The 17,520-nt window shown below is 36.6% G+C and overlaps 1 non-coding gene across 1 annotated transcript; it reads left to right on the top strand.

The window, feature by feature from the left end:
- The first annotated feature begins 17,343 nt into the window (after window positions 1–17,343).
- On the top strand, window positions 17,344–17,417 carry Trnat-ggu (transfer RNA threonine (anticodon GGU)). The gene has a single exon. It is a non-coding gene; the product is annotated as a tRNA-Thr (tRNA).
- The last annotated feature ends 103 nt before the right edge of the window (window positions 17,418–17,520 follow it).

Raw genomic sequence — 17,520 nt, 5'->3', positions numbered from 1 at the left:
TGTTTTATGAACGCACCACTGTTTTACATGCGTGTGCCGCTGTTATGAAAGCGTATGTTCAATTAAATAAATCTAAATCTAATCTAAATTGCGAGCAGCACCTCACGCATTAAGGGACGGCGCACCATTAGGCCTAGATATTGTAACGGGATTTCCCCCCTATAAATAGCTTGTTTTTCCATTATTTTGCAGCCAAATAATCACGTGTTTTGCGGCTACATCAAGGTATTTCTGTTGTATACAACCCCTGCTCGTGTACGGTACTTCAGTTATTTTTAGAAGTTTCCATTATATTCAGCGCGTACTGGTGACGTTGTGAGCTGTTGTACAGGAAGCGGCAACGCCTTTGTGAGGATTTGGCAATCGCGGACGCTGATTGGATGAGGGTCAGCTGATCAAGATTTTGACGAGGGTTTCAGGTGGGCGATTTGACTGAGAAACTTGTCAGACCGAGAGACCGACCGACTGAGTGCAGACTGTGTGACGTGATGGGTGGGGAAGTGGAGAACGACCAAGATGAAGACAATTTCGACGGGTGGACAGATATATTTACCTACAAGTGTGTTTTCTGGTGGAGTAAGACGAGAGTTTGGAAGAGATGGAAATTACCGTGACAATATTTTCGTGTGTAAAAGACCGAGCAAAATTGACAGCAGCGAATGGACGATACAAATTTACCCAGTTGACGAATTTTAATTGTGACGACATTTTACTTCGTAGTATGCAGAGAAATGGGGAAAGATTCGCATTATTTGAGTGGATATTATCGCCTAGATTGGAGTTATATCTTCAATGGAGTTTTGGGCAGCTCATGACGTACGCAATGGACATGGTATTTTAACGAAGTGATTTAGCGAAGACGCCATTTTCTTCCAGCACATGTATTTCTGCAATGGACATTTCGCAATTAAAAAGCTGGCCAGCAAAATGTCGGATTTTAATTCAGTGCACTGCGCGACAACGTCGGACAAGCATGATCGACAGGCGACGACATTGGACATTGTGTGTATATTTTTAATGTGAGTTTATTATTTTGATATGCATATTTAAATGTAAACAAACAATTTGTGCTTCTTGAGAGGAATGAGTATGATAAATGTTTACCTAATTGGGATGTGTTTTGAGCAATGTTGTGGGTTTTATTTGTTTTGGACATTGTTTGAGAGTCAAAAATATCTGAAATTGGGTCAGAGTTCAAGTTCAGGTCATTGTTTGGCAGGAATTGGGTCAAAACCTTGTGGAAAGTAAATTGGGTTAAAATATTATGTTTTGTAAAACAAGCAGCACAGATGATTGGAAATTGTCATGACATTTTGTGTGCAGAGGGTCAAACCTTGTGTAAATAAGCTATTTTATCATGTTGATTGACATTTTATAGCTAAAGTATGGTGCGCCAAAAGCGTCATAATTGCGATTGGTCCAGATTTTGTGCACTTTGCATAAAAGTAGGCCAGGTCAAATGCTGGGGAGGGGGGCTGTGTAACGGATTTCCCCCTATAAATAGCTTGTTTTTCCATTATTTTGCAAGCCAAATAATCACGTGTTTTGCGGCTACATCAAGGTATTTCTGTTGTATACAACCCCTGCTCGTGTACGTACTTCAGTTATTTTAGAAGTTTCCATTGTATTCAGCGCGTACTGGTGACGTTGTGAGCTGTTGTACAGGAAGCGGCAACGCCTTTGTGAGGATTTGGCAATCGCGGACGCTGATTGGATGAGGGTCAGCTGATCAAGATTTTGGCGTGGGTTTCAGGTGGACGATTTGAGAAACTTGTCAGACCGAGAGACCGACCGACTGAGTGCAGACCGTGTGACGTGATGGGTGGGGAAGTGGAGAACGACCAAGATGAAGACAATTTCGACGGGTGGACAGATATATTTACCTTTGTGTGTTTTCTGGTGGAGTAAGACGAGAGTTTGGAAGAGATGGAAATTACCGTGACAATATTTTCGTGTGTAAAAGACCGAGCAAAATTGACAGCAGCGAATGGACGATACAAATTTACCCAGTTGACGAATTTTAATTGTGACGACATTTTACTTCGTAGTATGCAGAGAAATGGGGAAAGATTCGCATTATTTGAGTGGATATTATCGCCTAGATTGGAGTTATATCTTCAATGGAGTTTTGGGCAGCTCATGACGTACGCAATGGACATGGTATTTTAACGAAGTGATTTAGCGAAGACGCCATTTTTTTCCAGCACATGTATTTCTGCAATGGACATTTCGCAATTAAAAAGCTGGCCAGCAAAATGTCGGATTTTAATTCAGTGCACTGCGCGACAACGTCGGACAAGCATGATCGACAGGCGACGACATTGGACATTGTGTGTATATTTTTAATGTGAGTTTATTATTTTGATATGCATATTTAAATGTAAACAAACAATTTGTGCTTCTTGAGAGGAATGAGTATGATAAATGTTTACCTAATTGGGATGTGTTTTGAGCAATGTTGTGGGTTTTATTTGTTTTGGACATTGTTTGAGAGTCAAAAATATCTGAAATTGGGTCAGAGTTCAAGTTCAGGTCATTGTTTGGCAGGAATTGGGTCAAAACCTTGTGGAAAGTAAATTGGGTTAAAATATTATGTTTTGTAAAACAAGCAGCACAGATGATTGGAAATTGTCATGACATTTTGTGTGCAGAGGGTCAAACCCGAGAAAAAGAGATAGAGAAGCGACACTCTGTACAAACTGCCTATACCATGCTATACAGCAGTTGAAGACATGCAATTCGCAAGCGTCGTCGCCGGCCAAGTCTTACTACGAACGTGTAATGAGAAGATACCATAGAGTCCTACATAGAGATCTGAGGAAGAGACGGTCCGAATTGACCTAGTGACCTATAATTTATTAGAGAATCACATTTTTAGAGTATAAGTCCGCCCACCGCTGTCAATCATTCTAATGAACAAATGAAACAAGCTCTGGCATTCTGGCAATGACGTAATCCTAATTATAAATGAGAAAATCACATTGTACATGTAACTGTCTGCTGTACTTCATGTCTTCCAACAAGTGCCGGAGTGTCGCGGCCCTGGTCAAACCTTGTGTAAATAAGCTATTTTATCATGTTGATTGACATTTTATAGCTAAAGTATGGTGCGCCAAAAGCGTCATAATTGCGATTGGTCCAGATTTTGTGCACTTTGCATAAAAGTAGGCCAGGTTAAAATAATGTGCGACTTTAAATAACATGTAGTTGCATAATTTACCAAATTTGTGCATGCTGATTGCGTAATCATATTTTGGTTTAGGCTAAATGCTTTGTGTAGAGGTAGGCCTATATTAGTGCACCATTTGAATCAAGATTTGTAGGCCTATAAATATGTGTTGATAAAAATGTGTATTCATGCTTTGTAAATAACTTGTGTACAAGTAAGAAACCATGTTGTGTACTTTGGCAAAACACTGGTAAATAGGATTGTGTATTTATAACTTGGTTATGGCAAGCCATTGTTGACAAAATTAGCATTGAAATTGATGGTTATTGTGTGACAAAAATAGATCATTTTACATTATGTGATACATGATACAGCCATTATTGAAACCTTGTACTTGTGTTGTAGACTGTCAAGTTGAGCATTGGATAAAATTACACAGGATTTGTGTACCAACTCAAAAATGTGTGTTGATGAGTAAACCATACTGCAGTTACTGTCCGTTTTCCTATACACAATACACAGTGCTCTTTCCCATTGACGCGTGACCTTTACAAATAGCCCTACGTTAACAGTATGGGGATATGACTAGTTAACGTCGCTGTGTGAAAAATAACCGGCCAATATTAAAGTACTCTTCTAAAGTTCTAGAAAATATAGTTTTTAACATGTCCTAAATTTTTAGCTAATTTAGATGTTTGGAAATATTCGTACTTTGGTGTTTTAGTTAATGTTATAGGTAATAGTACATTGCCTAGTTAACGTCGCTGTGTGAAAAATAACCGGCCAATATTAAAAGTACTCTTCTAAAATTCTAGACAATATAGTTTTGTAACATGTCCTAAATTTTAGCAAATTTAGATGTTTGGAAATACTCGTACTTTGGTGTTTTAGGAAGGATATGTAAACGACAGATAACACCAAAAATATGAAGAAATTATTTCTAAACCGTGTTAAGTCAAAAATCATTATGTTGCTCATTTTCAAGAATGCTGGTTTACAAAAAGCACGACATTGTCTGATTTCGTGAACAAAGCCACACATAACATTGTTTCCTTTCGTTTCCTTTATAATCGGTTACCCAACTGAAGCTATGAATACCAGCTTTATGCGATATCGCACATGAAAACAGTCACTTGTGCACAACCAGAGAAGATCCGATTTAATCAGTTGAGCTGTTTCAATGAGTGTTATCTTGGTTTAATAGCTTTTAATGGGGTTAAGTCCTGCAAAGGTCGAGATGAATTCTACTGTAGACATGACTGCATCATGCAGGTTGTACTTCATTAAAGACATGTAGAGAACAGAAGAAACCCGAAGTAGAGATACTAGTAACACTGACGAGTGGCTACGGCGTATTACTGCTATACCGGAAGTTTCACTAGCTTCTATTTAAGCCCATGCAGACTCCTCGTGCACTTTGAAGTCTGTGGTGGCCTTAATGTGTCATTGTATAAAAAGCTTGTTTTGTATAAAAAGATTGTCTTTCAAGTGGAAATCTGCGCAGTGGTGCAGAATGTGTTGATGAGGCTCCCAGCATCAGCTCCCGAAGGTTGTGCGCAACATAGATTTCCATGAGGACATTCGTTAAACATGTGTTCAGTGTGTAGGCGTAATATGGTTTCAGAAATGATGCTTGCAATGTTATTTTTGTGAAATAATTGTAAATGTAATATTAATGTTGGCAATGGCGCTTTTGAAGTTTATGCATTTAGGAGTTGCAGATTAGGCGAGTTGTGAGAGAGCTTTTGTGAGAGTTTAGGGACGCGAAGGTTTGAGGCGCTCAAATTGCGAGTTAACATTTGTGTACAATGTTAGAGTCGTGTATGGTTCAGGATTGTGTGAGATTAAAATAGTTGGAGAATTGGCGAGTTCATGGTAAAAAGGTGCTCAGGTGATACCAGTAGAAGGAAATAGTGTACAGTTGTAGTAGAGACATTAAGGTTCAGGAGTAAGGTAAAAAGTCAATGGTTGTGAGGTTTGGCATTTTAAATAGTTTGTGCATGAAGTTAGTAGTGCAATTACCTTTGTTTATGTAAGTTGGTGTTCTGCCACACCAACTTACCCTTCACTTTTCAGTAAAAAATCGTAATTCGGCCTTATGCCGCGCTATAAAGAAAAAGGTAAAAAAAACAGAGAAACATTTGTCGCTATCTACTAAAGATAGCATTTCACATCTCATCTTGATTCATCTCTTTCTACTCTAGAAGCCATGTTTAACATTATTTTCTCGATATTTTTATTTCATCATGTAGCGGCGAATTTTTTCTTTCTAATACATCAGTCCCGATCAGACATTTAAAGCGATATTACAGACTCATCACGTTCCGTACCTAGTAGGCCTACATGTTTCTCTGTTTTTTGTTACCGTTTTTCAATAGCTCTTCAATAGGCCGAATTACAATATTTTTAATGCGCGTAGACGGAACGCGTGCTAAAAGTCCATAGGGTATATTTTGATTAGTATGTTTTTGTCGCTATCTACTGAAGATAGCATTTCATATCTCATCCCGTTTCATCATCTCTTTCTACTCCAGAAGCCATGATTTACATTATTTTCTCGATATTTTACTTCATCATGTAGCGGAGAATTTGTTCGTTCTAGTATATATACGTCAGTCCCGATCAGACATTTGAAAACGATATTACAGACTCATCACGTTCCGTACCTACACGTTTCTCTGTTTTTGTTACCGTTTTCAATAGCGCTGCATTAGGCCGAATAGGCTACGATATTTTAATGCGCAAGGAGCGATCGCGTGCTAGAAAAATCTTAGGGTAGGGATGACCAATGAACCATCAACTTGATTAGAACGCTCCCATAGACATGCAGGGAGCTCAACTGTGCACTGCTTGCACAGACATTTCCAAATTGAGCTCATTCTTTTATTTTTCATAATTTTTCTGTAAAAATTGGGGATGTTAATGCCAATTATGTTTTGTAACTATACTGCAAATTACAGCAACATAACTTATTTGGTTTTTCTGTAAGTGTGAGTCAAAATTGGTCCATCGCCACACTGCGCTTAATTGCCAGTGGCCAAGTATACAGCACTGCTCAGAATGGCACAAAATATTCACATCAATAAGATCAGGTGAAAACCTTGACCTACTGAGCTGTAATTTGGCAGAGTAGCCGTAATTACCTTTATCATACCCTCTGTAAAAAGGTTTAAAAAAAGGACGAGTAGATCTCGAGTTAAAAAATAAATCACCAGCTTCCCTTTGGAATTTCCATACACCTTTCGAGTCATGTTAAATGGACACCTTTCTGAACATAAATGTGAAGTTTTGTGCTCATTTGATGTATTTTTCACCTGATCTCAACCCTAAACTTTTTTTATATTTATACCATCAACACTGACTTGCTGCTATACACGCACAGGAGCTGTACTTTTAAAATACGCGCCTAATCAATAATGAGTCTTTCACTCCATTGTTAAAGTACTGTGCTCCCTGTAGCATTATGGTGTGACCAGGTCCTAGAGTGTGATGTTACCCATATACTAGCAGATGACAGTGTTCATTCAAGCCTATCAAGGTCAGTTATTAGCCACTTGCTGAATGGCTGGGCATTATCAGCTATCAAAGAGATTAAACATCTAGAGGTTGAACATTTTGTTAAAACCCCAAAAGTGATATCAGGACAAAGCTGTGCATGTTGGTACTTGATTGTTTGGATTCCTATGTTGAAAATCCCTTGTAGTAGTATTTTTTATGTGTAGTGTAGGCCTATATTGTTGTGGAAAAAAAGTTCACATGGATTTTGTGCCATTATTATTATTATTATTATAAAACATTTATATGGCGCTCCAAAAAGCACAGAGCGCCTTACAAGAAAACATATACAATATCAATTCAAGCAAATATACAAAGCAATTCCTACAATTGAATCAAATATACAAAAACAAGCAGCAATACTAATCTGGATAAAGATGATTTTTGAGCATGCGCTTGAACCCAGACACCGACTCCGCCTCTCTGATCTCAGTAGGGAGCTCATTCCATATTTTGGGAGCACCTATGGCAAATGAAGCATCCCCAGCCTTTCTAAAAGAGTGAGGAACCAAAGGCGGGTGAGATCAGATGAGGAACGAAGCCGAGATATGAGACCAAGCGCAACACTACTATTCAAGAGATGAATTAGATCAGTCAGGTAACCTGGAGCTTGAGCATTAATGCATTTGAAAATGTACAGAAGTAATTTGAAATGAACCCTTTGTTTAACTGGAAGCCAGTGAAGCTCGTCAAGCAAGCTGGCCCTGGCAGAGGGCTGGTCCCGTCCACAACTAAAAACCAGGCGAGCAGCTTTATTTTGGAGGCGCTGCAAACGCATAAGATCTTTCGCACGTGCACCTAGTAAAAGCGAATTGGCGTAATCTAGACGAGACAGTACCAACCCTCTGACAGCATTGTGACAAGCTTCCTGTGATACAAAACGGCGAATACGCCACAGATTGCGTATATGAAAATTAACAGAACAACATATTGAATTTATGTGAACAGACATGTCTAGAAAATAATCAAGCATAACACCAAGATTTTTCACAGATGATTTTGGATGAATACACAGATTACCAAGTTTGAGTTGAAAATTCTGAAGCGTAGGCAAAACACGGTTATTTGCAAAAACAATAAATTCTGTTTTGTGTTGATTAAGTTGGAGCATATTGTCCACCATCCATTCATTTATTTTAGCAACACAAGATGTTAATTTATCAAGAACACATTCACAGTCCCCTATGAACTTAGGATTGAATTCAGCAAAAAGTTGGATGTCATCCGCGTACGCATGAAAAGAAACATCGGCACGAATGATGTCACCAAGAGGGGCTGTATATAACGTAAACCCCTGTGGGCCTATTATAGAGCCCTGAGGAAGTGAGTACGTGAGCAAATGCTCTTTGGAAACTGTGTTCTTGACGTTGACCTTTACGGTGCGGTTATGAAGATATGTACTAAACCAAGATTTAACGGCACCGCCCATGCCAAACCTAGTCTGAAGCCTATGAAGTAAGATATTATGATCCACAGTGTCAAAGGCAGCGGACATGTCCAGTAGAACCATGAAGACAGCATTACCTTTGTCAAGAGACTGCAGGACATCGTTCTTAACTTTTAACAATCATCGTGCAGTCTCCGTACTATGGTTTCGCCTATAGGCAGACTGATGTTGTTCACCAAGGCAATTGCTGTCCACATAGTCGGTAACCTGACATGTCACTGCCTTTTCCACTACTTTAGACAGAAAGGTAATATTCGCAACAGGGCGATAGCTCTTTAATGAGTTTGGATCCATGGTGTTCTTCTTAATAACAGGTTTTATGATGGAATGTTTCAACCTTGATGGAAATACACCTGATGCAAGAGAAGCATTGACAATTTGTGTTATTACAGGAAGCATGGTAGGAAGGTTCTCTTTTACTAACCATGAGGGCATAGTATCCAGCAGACATGACTTACTAGGAAATTTCATAATGATATTGTGAACATCCTCAAGAGTGAGTGGCTTAAAACTACACATACTTAAATCTACATTGTCCGTAGCAGTATCCTGATCAGATCTTACACAAGAACTACCTGAGCACACATTATCACGTATTTTCTCAACCTTTTCTATGAAAAACTTTAGGAACTCATCCGCAAGATCTTCTTGAAAGTTAGGGAGAACTTTGTGTGTCTTATTAAAAGTATACATTGATTGTATTATACATTTCCTTTACAGACGCATTTGTACATTTATTACTATAAGTAAAGTAATCGATTTTAGCATTTGTTATAAGTCTACAGACATGGTCTTTCTGATCTTTGAAAGCGGCAAGAACATCAGGATCTTCACTCTCAGGGAACTCTGCTAAGCGCGCTTCAAGCAAAGTGATTAATTTATTTTGATCCACTTTACCATACTCACGAGAAGTAGTGGTGACTACTAAAGGGGGAGGTTTTGCACATTGGAAAATGCATGACATAACAAAATGATCAGAGTAATGCAAATTGTCAACTTTGACGTTCTGAATAATATCGTCATCCAGGCGAGCAATAACAAGGTCTAATATATGACCCTTTATATGAGTTGGTTCTAAGACAAACTGATGTAAACCAGTGTTAGTGAGACTATTGTTGAATTTCTTGGTATCATAGTTGTTAGGTTCATCCATGTGCACATTGAAATCCCCTAATACAGCAACTTTTTGGGGTGTGACACAGATTTCTTCATGAAATGTATCAATTTCTTCAAGGAATTCTGAGGTTTTAAAGCCATTCACACGGGAAAGATATGGGCGATAAATACATATCAATTTGATGGAGTTATTGATGGTAACAGTACAATGCTCAAAAGTGACGGAAGTGAGCCCAGTCGGGGTTGAAAGCGCGGGTATCCCGCTAGTCATTAAAAAAGACCAAGATCAAGGAAGTGATAGATGAGATCATTTATTTGTCATTGACACAGAATTAATTCTGTGGTCATTGATGTTCTATAAAAACTCGAAGACCAAGGATGTGATGGGAATATTAGGAAATTGTTAAAGTGAATCGTATCATATGAAAAAGTGAAGATCAAGGATGTGATGGATGAGATTATCATTTATTTGTCACCAATGTTCTAAAAAAACGAAGATCAAGGATGTGATGGGAATATTAGGAAATTGTTAAAGTGAATCGTATCATATGAAAAGGTGAAGATCAAGGATGTGATGGATGAGATTATCATTTATTTGTCACCAATGTTCTAAAAAAACGAAGATCAAGGATGTGATGGGAATATTAGGAAATTGTTAAAGTGAATCGTATCATATGAAATGGTGAAGATCAAGGATGCGATGGATGAGATTATCATTTATTTGTGACCAATGTTCTAAAAATACGAAGATCAAGGATGTGATGGGAATATTAGGAAATTTTTAGAGTGAATCGTATCATATGAAAAGGTGAAGATCAAGGATGTGATGGATGAGATTATCATTTATTTGTCACCAATGTTCTAAAAAACGAAGATCAAGGATGTGATGGGAATATTAGGAAATTGGTAAAGTGAATCGGATCATATGAAAAGGTGAAGATCAAGGATGTGATGGATGAGATTATCATTTATTTGTCACCAATGTTCTAAAAAACGAAGATCAAGGATGTGATGGGAATATTAGGAAATTGTTAAAGTGAATCGTATCATATGAAGAGGTGAAGATCAAGGATGTGATGGATGAGATTAAAAAATAAAATAAATGTAGATATTTATATAGCGTTTTATGCCGTAAACAGCCTCAAAGCGCTTTACATTTATTCCGCCGTCATTAGAATATGTCAGAACCACGTTTGCAGCCTACAATTGGCGCAGGGTTCATCAGTACAACGACTGTGACTACCCCTGACAGCTTCCCATTGCACCTGGGTGGGGTGAGGCAAGCGAGGCAAAGCGCCTTGCCCAAGGGCGCAAACACGGTGGTGGGACGGGGACTCGAACCAACGCACGTCAAGCAAGCTCTCAGATTATGAGTCCAAGGCCGTAACCACTGAGCCACCGTGTCCCTTGATTATCATTTATTTGTCACCAATGTTCTAAAAAACGAAGATCAAGGATGTGATGGGAATATTAGGAAATTGTTAAAGTGAATCGTATCATATGAAAAGGTCAAGACCAAGGATGTGATGGATGAGATTATCATTTATTTGTCACCAATGTTCTAAAAAAACGAAGATCAAGGAGGAAATTGTTAAAGTGAATCGTATCATATGAAGAGGTGAAGATCAAGGATGTGATGGATGAGATTATCATTTATTTGTCACCAATGTTCTAAAAAACGAAGATCAAGGATGTGATGGGAATATTAGGAAATTGTTAAAGTGAATCGTATCATATGAAAAGGTGAAGATCAAGGATGTGATGGATGAGATTATCATTTATTTGTCACCAATGTTCTAAAAAAACGAAGATCAAGGAGGAAATTGTTAAAGTGAATCGTATCATATGAAGAGGTGAAGATCAAGGATGTGATGGATGAGATTATCATTTATTTGACACCAATGTTCTAAAAAACGAAGATCAAGGATGTGATGGGAATATTAGGAAATTGTTAAAGTGAATCGTATCATATGAAAAGGTGAAGATCAAGGATGTGATGGATGAGATTATCATTTATTTGTCACCAATGTTCTAAAAAAACGAAGATCAAAGATGTGATGGGAATATTATGAACATGTTAAAGTGAATCGTATCATATGAAATGGTGAAGATCAAGGATGTGATGAATGAGATTATCATTTATTTGTCACCAATGTTCTAAAAAACGAAGATCAAGGATGTGATGGGAATATTAGGAAATTGGTAAAGTGAATCGTATCATATGAAAAGGTGAAGATCAAGGATGTGATGGATGAGATTATCATTTATTTGTCACCAATGTTCTAAAAAACGAAGATCAAGGATGTGATGGGAATATTAGGAAATTGGTAAAGTGAATCGTATCATATGAAAAGGTGAAGATCAAGGATGTGATGGATGAGATTATCATTTATTTGTCACCAATGTTCTAAAAAACGAAGATCAAGGATGTGATGGGAATATTAGGAAATTGGTAAAGTGAATCGTATCATATGAAAAGGTGAAGATCAAGGATGTGATGGATAACATTATCATTTATTTGTCACCAATGTTCTAAAAAAACGAAGATCAAGGATGTGATGGGAATATTAGGAAATTGTTAGAGTGAATCGTATCATATGAAAAGGTGAAGATCAAGGATGTGATGGATGAGATTATCATTTATTTGTCACCAATGTTCTAAAAAACGAAGATAAAAGAGGAAATTGTTGAAGTGAATCGTATCATATGAAGAGGTGAAGATCAAGGATGTGATGGATGAGATTATTATTTATTTGTCACCAATGTTCTAAAAAACGAAGATCAAGGATGTGATGGGAATATTAGGAAATTGTTAAAGTGAATCGTATCATATGAAAAGGTGAAGATCAAGGATGTGATGGATGAGATTATCATTTATTTGTCACCAATGTTCTAAAAAACGAAGATCAAAGATGTGATGGGAATATTATGAACATGTTAAAGTGAATCGTATCATATGAAAAGGTGAAGATCAAGGATGTGATGGATGAGATTATCATTTATTTGTCACCAATGTTCTAAAAAAACGAAGATCAAGGATGTGAGGGAAATATTAGGAAATTGGTAAAGTGAATCGTATCATATGAAAAGGTGAAGATCAAGGATGTGATGGATGAGAGTATCATTTATTTGTCACCAATGTTTTAAAAAACGAAGATCAAGGATGTGATGGGAATATTAGGAAATTGGTAAAGTGAATCGTATCATATGAAAAGGTGAAGATCAAGGATGTGATGGATGAGATTATCATTTATTTGTCACCAATGTTCTAAAAAAACGAAGATCAAGGATGTGATGGGAATATTAGGAAATTGGTAAAGTGAATCGTATCATATGAAAAGGTGAAGATCAAGGATGTGATGGATGAGATTATCATTTATTTGTCACCAATGTTCTAAAAAAACGAAGATCAAGGATGTGATGGGAAAATTAGGAAATTGTTAAAGTGAATCGTATCATATGAAGAGGTGAAGATCAAGGATGTGATGGATGAGATTATCATTTATTTGTCACCAATGTTCTAAAAAAACGAAGATCAAGGATGTGATGGGAATATTAGGAAATTGTTAAAATGAATCGTATCATATGAAAAGGTCACGATCAAGGATGTGATGGATGAGATTATCATTTATTTGTCACCAATTTTCTAAAAAAACGAAGATCAAGGATGTGATGGGAATATTAGGAAATTGTTAAAGTGAATCGTATCATATGAAAAGGTGACGATCAAGGATGTGATGGATGAGATTATCATTTATTTGTCACCAATGTTCTAAAAAACGAAGATCAAAAGATGTGATGGGAATATTATGAACTTGTTAAAGTGAATCGTATCATATGAAAAGGTGAAGATCAAGGATGTGATGGATGAGATTATCATTTATTTGTCACCAATGTTCTAAAAAACGAAGATCAAGGATGAATATGGGAATATTAGGAAATTGGTAAAGTGAATCGTATCATATGAAAAGGTGAAGATCAAGGATGTAATGGATGAGATTATCATTTATTTGTCACCAATGTTACAAAAAAACGAAGATCAAGGATGTGATGGGAATATTAGGAAATTGTTAAAGTGAATCGTATCATATGAAAAGGTGAAGATCAAGGATGTGATGGATGAGATTATCATTTATTTGTCACCAATGTTCTAAAAAACGAAGATCAAAGATGTGATGGGAATATTATGAACTTGTTAAAGTGAATCGTATCATATGAAAAGGTGAAGATCAAGGATGTGATGGATGAGATTATCATTTATTTGTCACCAATGTTCTAAAAAACGAAGATCAAGGATGTTATGGGAATATTAGGAAATTGGTAAAGTGAATCGTATCATATGAAAAGGTGAAGATCAAGGATGTGATGGATGAGATTATCATTTATTTGTCACCAATGTTCTAAAAAAACAAAGATCAAGGATGTGATGGGATTATTAGGAAATTGTTAAAGTGAATCGTATCATATGAAAAGGTGAAGATCAAGGATGTCATGGATGGGATTATCATTTATTTGTCACCAATGTTCCAAAAAAACGAAGATTAAGGAGGAAATTGTTAAAGTGAATCGTATCATATGAAGAGGTGAAGATCAAGGATGTGATGGATGAGATTATCATTTATTTGTCACCAATGTTCTAAAAAAACGAAGATCAAGGATGTGATGGGAATATTAGGAAATTGTTAAAGTGAATCGTATCATATGAAAAGGTGAAGATCAAGGATGTGATGGATGAGATTATCATTTATTTGTCACCAATGTTCTAAAAAACGAAGATCAAGGATGTGATGGGAATATTAGGAAATTGTTAAAGTGAATCGTATCATATGAAAAGGTGAAGATCAAGGATGTGATGGATGAGATTATCATTTATTTGTCACCAATGTTCTAAAAAAACGAAGATCAAAGATGTGATGGGAATATTAGGAAATTGGTAAAGTGAATCGTATCATATGAAAAGGTGAAGATCAAGGATGTGATGGATGAGATTATCATTTATTTGTCACCAATGCTTTAAAAAACGAAGATCAAGGATGTGATGGGAATATTAGGAAATTGGTAAAGTGAATCGTATCATATGAAAAGTTGAAGATCAAGGATGTGATGGATGAGATTATCATTTATTTGTCACCAATGTTCTAAAAAACGAAGATCAAGGATGTGATGGGAATATTAGGAAATTGTTAAAGTGAATCGTATCATATGAAAAGGTGAAGATCAAGGATGTGATGGATGAGATTATCATTTATTTGTCACCAATGTTCTAAAAAACGAAGATCAAGGATGTGATGGGAATATTAGGAAATTGTTAAAGTGAATCGTATCATATGAAAAGGTGAAGATCAAGGATGTGATGGATGAGATTATCATTTATTTGTCACCAATGTTCTAAAAACCGAAGATCAAGGATGTTATGGGAATATTAGGAAATTGGTAAAGTGAATCGTATCATATGAAAAGGTGAAGATCAAGGATGTGATGGATGAGATTATCATTTATTTGTCACCAATGTTCTAAAAAAAAACGAAGATCAAGGATGTGATGGGAATATTAGGAAATTGTTAAAGTGAATCGTATCATATGAAAAGGTGAAGATCAAGGATGTCATGGATGGGATTATCATTTATTTGTCACCAATGTTCCAAAAAAACGAAGATCAAGGAGGAAATTGTTAAAGTGAATCGTATCATATGAAGAGGTGAAGATCAAGGATGTGATGGATGAGATTATCATTTATTTGTCACCAATGTTCTAAAAAACGAAGATCAAGGATGTGATGGGAATATTAGGAAATTGTTAAAGTGAATCGTATCATATGAAAAGGTGAAGATCAAGGATGTGATGGATGAGATTATCATTTATTTGTCACCAATGTTCTAAAAAAACGAAGATCAAAGATGTGATGGGAATATTATGAACTTGTTAAAGTGCATCGTATCATATGAAAAGGTGAAGATCAAGGATGTGATGGATGAGATTATCATTTATTTGTCACCAATGTTCTAAACAACGAAGATCAAGGATGTGATGGGAATATTAGGAAATTGGTAAAGTGAATCGTATCATATGAAAAGGTGAAGATCAAGGATGTGATGGATGAGATTATCATTTATTTGTCACCAATGTTCTAAAAAAACGAAGATCAAGGATGTGATGGGAATATTAGGAAATTGGTAAAGTGAATCGTATCATATGAAAAGGTGAAGATCAAGGATGTGATGGATGAGATTATCATTTATTTGTCACCAATGTTCTAAAAAACGAAGATCAAGGATGTGATGGGAATATTAGGAAATTGTTAAAGTGAATCGTATCATGAAAAGGTGAAGATCAAGGATGTGATGGATGAGATTATCATTTATTTGTCACCAATGTTCTAAAAAAACGAAGATCAAGGATGTGATGGGAATATTAGGAAATTGTTAAAGTGAATCGTATCATATGAAGAGGTGAAGATCAAGGATGTGATGGATGAGATTATCATTTATTTGTGACCAATGTTCTAAAAAACGAAGATCAAGGATGTGATGGGAATTAGGAAATTGATAAAGTGAATCGTATCATATGAAGAGGTGAAGATCAAGGATGTGATGGATGAGATTATTATTTATTTGTCACCAATGTTCTAAAAAAACGAAGATCAAGGATGTGATGGGAATATTAGGAAATTGATAAAGTGAATCGTATCATATGAAGAGGTGAAGATCAAGGATGTGATGGATGAGATTATCATTTATTTGTCACCAATGTAAAAAAACGAAGATCAAGGATGTGATGGGAATATTAGGAAATTGTTAAAGTGAATCATATCATATGAAAAGTGTTACGAGTCGTACTGACTCAAGGCCAAAATCACCTTTTTCCCGAACTCACACGAATGCACAACACAAATACACTGTTTGATTAAGCTAACAAAATCTGAGTCTTTAATTGAAAACAAAGTATGATTGGTACATATAACAACAATAATTTGCATATACAATAAAATCATACAATCACAGTTTTATTCTATCAGTACTTAACCAGCGGTTTTCTTGTTGGTGATCCTAGAGTTCTTGCAATGTTCTGGACGACTGATGTAATATATCCTTTTTCACTTGTCCTGCGAAAATCAGCGAAGTCCAGTGTACGTACACTTGCGTTTATAAATATCCTTTGCGTATGAAATCCTCACACGAAAATGATGCTGCTTTCTCCAATCACTTATCTTCTTGCGCTGCTTTCTCCAAAAATATATCTTCTTTCACCAATCACTCTTTCTCCAGGGAACAGGCTTCTTTAATACTGCTCCGCTGTATATGACAGATGTGTGGTTTTCATAAACCCAGCAAACTCCAGCAATACGACAGAAGAACTTTAATCCTTTGATGAGGAAGAGCACATTCACGTACTCATAAATCTCCTTCGTTGCTGTATTAAAAATAGCTCAATTATTGGCTATGTAAACTGGGTAAAACTGGTTAAAATGTACTTCTTTTTTGAAGCACGAAGACCATCACACACATGTGACAATCTCCCATGACATTCTGTAAAGTCCAAACAAAAGCCTCCAGCTTTTATACCAGTGCTCATGCAAAACCCATCATCTATTAACCTTTACACCCGAAAATACCACTGAATACCACGATGAAAAATTCTGCGCATGCATGCATCCCAGGGTCTGCGATGACGCAATCACCCTAAGTGTCAAATGCTCACGGAATTGCTGGCCGGGCAGCAATAACCCGTGTAGCTCCCGGTCTGCGATCGTGTGGTTGGCATACGGGGGTCAAAGGTTCGAATCCCGGGGGTGCCAAGTCAAAAATTCTTCTCCTTTTTTTTTCTGTGACTTCCGATAGCAAAAAACATGGGTCAGTGTTAGGGTTAATAAACCATTACTTCAATCGGAGAAATAAAGTTTAATCTATGTGGTAAATTAATATGAGAAAGGTTTTTAACACAAGTCAACATATACATAAATGACAGCCAGTGAAAAAATTTCACCGACTATCCAGGATTGATATCCAGGGTATTGAACTGAAGGCCTATGATAATAACATCACTGCTCTTCTCCATCTGACTTATTAGCTCAGTTGGTAGAGCATCGGTCCGGTGATCCGAAGGTCCCAGGTTCAAATCCTGGATAGTCAGTGAAATTTTTTCACTGGCTGTCATTTATGTATGTGTTGACTTGTGTTAAAAACCTTTCTCACATTACTTCAATCACATTTTCACAACAGATTGCTGCAATCTT

The sequence above is a fragment of the Amphiura filiformis genome, chromosome 6 (assembly GCF_039555335.1).
Source record: "Amphiura filiformis chromosome 6, Afil_fr2py, whole genome shotgun sequence".
In the NCBI taxonomy this organism is placed as follows: domain Eukaryota; kingdom Metazoa; phylum Echinodermata; class Ophiuroidea; order Amphilepidida; family Amphiuridae; genus Amphiura; species Amphiura filiformis.
Note: the sequence above shows the minus strand (reverse complement) of the source record. Positions and strands in the feature narration are given on the sequence as shown.